The sequence below is a fragment of the Nicotiana attenuata genome, unplaced genomic scaffold (genome assembly GCF_001879085.1).
Source record: "Nicotiana attenuata strain UT unplaced genomic scaffold, NIATTr2, whole genome shotgun sequence".
NCBI classification, from domain to species: domain Eukaryota; kingdom Viridiplantae; phylum Streptophyta; class Magnoliopsida; order Solanales; family Solanaceae; genus Nicotiana; species Nicotiana attenuata.
Genome location: NW_017670275.1, coordinates 5,846 through 11,263, shown reverse-complemented (window position 1 = coordinate 11,263; position 5,418 = coordinate 5,846).

Sequence of the window (5,418 nt, the reverse complement as noted above, 5' to 3'; positions counted from 1 at the left end):
TTTTTACAATTTTATTTGGTATTTTTAAAAGCCAAAATACATACAATTGCAATTTTAGCCTATTTTAGGATTAATAGCATTTCTATAATTATAAAATTGGTTCCAGCATTTTTTAATTAACATTTATATATTACTAATTGGTTCGGTGCTTTTAATTTGTTTTTAAAATCATTTTACTATTTTTTATAAAATAAAAAGGGTAAAACTGGCTATTTAACATTTAGCCTCATTTCATTTCAATTACAGCCTCTTTTACATTTCAATTTTAACCCTTAATTGACCCAATCTCAACCCCAACCGGACTGGCCCATTTTTTAATTCGACCCAACCCAAAACCCAATTCAAACGACCCTACCCGGTTCCCACCTTCCCCTTTAGATCTAGGCCGTTGATCGTACAGATCAACGACCATAATTCCCCTTTGCCATTTTAACCCCAAATAACCTACCCTAATCCCTCATTCCCCACTTCTCAGCCGCCTCTGAATCCCAAACTCTCTCAAGCTCTCCGGAACCCTAGCCTCTTCCTACCCCTTTTCAACCGCTTGTCACCGGAATCCATGGCTTCTCGGGCCATGGATAGTTGGTACTCACCTACCTTCACCAGTAAGCCATGGTTGTTCGAAGCTTCGAGACCTGACCTTGATGATTCCCTCTCCGATCTTCTCAGACCTTTGATTCCATGGCTTCTCCGGCATGCTCCGGCATATTCAAGACTCGGGAGCCTGATTCCTGACCTCTCCGACTCAAGATCGGACCTTCCTCCAAGCCTTTCTCATTTCTAGGGTTACTACGAAACCCTAAGCTATTCGAGGTTCTTTCCATGTCGTTTGCTTAGATCTATGAAGTATCTATGCTTCACTTGACATTTAAAGTGTTTTCCCCAAAAGTTCTTTTCAAAATCGTTCGTCTTTGATTTTAGGGATTCTGAAAGGATTTTTCCAAAAATCTTTCTGATTTTTCTTCTTCTTTGCTTTATGTGTGTTGTCTATATCATGCTCGTGTGATTTCTTTTGCTACGCATGTACTGTCTGTCTACTTTTCTTTTTTCTACTATACATGTTACTCCTATGTTAATCCTGTTATGTTTTCTTTGCTCTTTTACTATATGTGTTTACCGTTGAGATTCTTTAATTTTTGTCTTACTAAACTCTGTTCGTATTCTTGCTAAACATGCTTCATCTGCTTTTGTTTAAGTTTGTATCATCTCTTTCTTCTGAACTCGTTTAAGGTCCGAGTTTTCTCAAATATGTTCTTCACAATCTTGAATCAGCTTTCTTACTTTGTTGTTCAAACATGCTCTCATATCTGTTTTGTTGAGGCTCTGAAACAAACCTTTGAGTCTGTTTCAATGGCTTGCTTTCTCACCTTTATGTCTGATTCAAGTTGAAACCCTAGGATTTGGGGGTTCCCCTTGGCGATTTTGATTTTGTGTTCGAGTTAGGGTTCCACTTTGGAACCCTGGACTCTCAGACTCATTGTGAGTCTCCAATTGGACTCGTATCCTCTTGCTTATGATTCTGAACCTTTCAATGGTTGAACTATTTTTCTAAGTAACATGACGATTCTTTTGTTTGATTTGTCTACTTTATATATCAGAAGTTCTTCTTTCAAAAGGGTTTTTTCCAAATACTAATTGATTTCGAATTCCTTTAATAGTGTTTACTTGATTGTTACTGATTTCCTTTAAATTAAACCTTTCTTTACCCCTTTCCTGACTTGATTCATTCGAGTAAAAGCCTGTAACTTTGATTTTACTAGTTGTCTGATTGATTCCCTTTCCTTATTTCACATAAACCATGTACCATTGGGCTGTTGCCTTAAATAACTGCTATGTATTTACCCTTTATTGTACTGCCTGGAAAATATTTTTTTTCAAATCCCTTTCCTTAATTTTTTTACCCGTTTGAAATCAGAATCCCTTAACTAAAGGGAGATTGATTACAATGTTATTTCCTTACCTTGTTCTTACTTCTTTGCTGCACTATAAAAGGGGCTCGACCCTTCAGCACTAAAACAACTTTTGAACTTTTGAATCCTAAGTTCAATACTCATACTCTCACACGCATACTCTCAATCACAATACTCTTTCAATTCTCTACTCTCTTCTGAGACTTTTGTACTGCTTTGCTTGCAACTTGGCTTTTCAAGACTGCTGTTTTACTTATTTGTTTTCCCTGAAACTGGTATGTCTCGATTTTGATTTCAGCTTCTTCCCTATGTGTTTATTTTACAGTCACTACACTCTTGCCTACTTTGCTGCTCATGTTCTGTATTAAATATGTTACTTTCTTTTATGTTACTGTTTGTTATAAATTCCCCATACCCCCATTCCCTTCAATGTGCCGAGTTAAAGTTCATGGCCTGGCAGTATCCAAATTACTGCCCAGGTCTGAACCTGACCTTCAAAGGGTCCTAACTCCCAAATCTAGCTAACAGGCTGGTCAGGGGTGTGCCAACATTCCTAATTGCTGGGCATGACCACTAGCCTGTCATGGCCTTCCCTAACTCCCGCTCTATTGCACTTACACTTACTCTTAGACTCTAAGTTCTGCCCCCCTCCTATGAGCCTTGCCTTGGGGACCTTGAGTTCTCTCTGAACTTGGACATTTGAGGGCTGGCTCTTCCACACTGCATTATAATCTGATCCTGCAATGTATTTGGGTGTAAGCACGGCCTGGAGTTCATGAAACTCCTTGGAACTTTGACACACCCAAAGATGAGAAAGGCTTTGGAAATATGATCTTTGGAAGTTGGTTTATTTCATGTTTCAGACTAGGAGTCTAAATTAGGCTCTCCTTGCTTGGAATTTTTTCTGATGTAATTTTCTTTACTTTTTTTGGATTCATTCAAGTTGTAATAATCTTGTAATAACTTATGGGGTGTATAGTATAAATGGGGGAGGGTCACTCATGTTATGCATATGGGGTAGATATCATGTTTTAGGTCTTTACTTCTGCAATCACAACCTTTTCGTTTATGTATCTGCATATAGAGATCCTGCCTATAAGTTGTTTCATTACTGCATATAGAGATCCTGCTTATAAGTTGTTTCATTACTGCATATAGAAATCCCGCCTATAAGTTATGCATTTCATTAGAAATCATGTATATAAGTTTTTGAATTCCTACATTAGAGACCATGTCTATAAGTTTCTGCATTCCCACATTAGAGACCAAGCATATAAGTGTCTGCATTTCCGCATATAGAAGTCATGCCTATAAGTTTCTGCACTTTTGCATATGCATATGTCATTAGGCAAACAATCTATGGGTTAAAGAATAGTCAATCGCATCCTAGATACCATGCTTATAGGATTCCTGCACTTACGTATCCGTTTTAAAAATCAGTAACGCTTAGAATTCATGCCTATAGGAGCAATCGTTTAAATCTGATTCATCCGCGAGTCTAAAATCAATAATAATGTCGTTTAGTATCTGCAGAATTGGTTTATTTCTAAAAATAGTAATCCTTCCTTAAAATCAGTATGCTTTACCTTGTTAGATATCATGCCTATAGGTCTCACCTAGGCAAACCATTAGGTAACTAATTAACTATACCAGTCTTTAATAATTACAACCAGCAGGTAGGCCTAATTTGGACTTCTTATCTGAAAATATGTGATAAATCAGCCACCCCTTTAACGTTTAAGTTTAATTAAGGACCTAACCAGTACCTGTAAGTCATGCTAAACAATTCGTTGCTTTGAATGAGGAGGCCTATTTGAGCCTTTAACTGTTATGTGTTTCCCCTTTTACTGCTTTTATGTGTTTTGTTTGTCGCACTAGACTTTTGTCCTTTTAAAACTCTGAAAAGCCAATCTCCCTTCCCTTTAGGATTAGTAGTCCCAACTGCCTCCGGGACTGATAGGATTGGGGCGGGTAATAGCATGCAATAAGTAACGAGACCATTCCGCGATTTAATACCTTAACGGGGTGGGTAAGGGTAGACATGGATATGATGAACACGTGATAGCACCACGTGTATAAATGGTTACCGGGTATTGTGTGGGGTGATCCATGTTATGTATAAACCTAGGACCCCCTCCCTCTTTATTTGTTTACTTTCTTTTCTTTCCAGATTTTTTTTTAGAAAAGTTGTTCATGTTCTCTAAACTTCTTCTTTTACTTCAATCACTAAAAAGTCTCTTTTAATTATTTGATTTCCAGCACTGTTTCTTCTCCGAACCTCCGCCTCTTTTATTCCCTTTGTTTGATTGTCTGTACCAATTATTTGACCCCCTTTTCCTGCACTTGTATATCCCTTAAATAATTATGAAATCGCCTATCTCCGAACTTCAGCATGTTTATTTAACTTTTATACTTCCCTTGTTTGCAATCGTTATGTGAAAGTTGTCTTGTATGTTTACTTGTTGTTTATATTTTGTGAGCACGTGATTTTTGCACTATATGAATTACTCCCAAAAATTCAAACAAAATAATTTTTCTTTCATTATTTTACACTTTTGTGAATTTTGTGTTATTTTCTGTTAATTGTTTGCATTTTATAAAAATATACACATGACATTTGCATTTAGGATCTAATTTCATATTTTAGGATTATTTAGTGGTTAAGCTGTTTTTAGAACAAATTTAAAGAAAATAACAAAAATAGTCCACTTTTGTATTTTTAATTGTTAATTGTTGAATTTGTCATGGGTTTGCTTTTAAATAGGATTTAATAGAGTTTCAGGAATTAATTAGTTTAATTTTGGAAACAAAGTGGGTCTTTTGATTTTGCATTTTAATAAAGTTAGAAAAACATAAAATACAAAATAAAAACAAATAAGTAAATAAAATACAAAAAGAAAAGAAGAAAAACAAATAAAAAGAAATTAAAATAAAGAAGCAAAGGGCTGGCCAACATTGGGCCATTTTTGTTCAAACACTCAAGCCCAAACCCCAAACCCCTTCCAAACCGCTCTCAGTCCAAGCCCAAACACCCCCTTACCCGGTCCAATCTTCAAGTCCCTAAGACCACTCAAACGACGTAGTTTCATGCCAATACTACGTCGTTTTGATATCTTTAGATTAAAATCAATCTCGCCCGTTCCTTTTCATTCATCCAACGGTTCCTATGGTTCAAAAGCAATGGGATAAAAATGTCCTAAAATCCTATTGAACCCTAGAGACAAACTATGCCTTCCTCGTACCTTCTTTCCCCCCCCCCCTCCTCCGTCGCCGGCTCCGCCTTACGGCGGCGGCGGTGCTCCAAATTATCCCAAAAATACACCCCAGTCTCTTCTCTTCTTCCTCTTCTCATATCTACCATTAGTTTCGCTCAAATCCCAACCCAGCCTCTCGAATATTAGATCAAAAATCCGGTGAAAACCCTAACTCATCCAAACTCGCCCAAATTAATATCATACAATCTCCCCGACCTCCTTTACCCGAATCCCAACCCAAAACCCTTCAAATC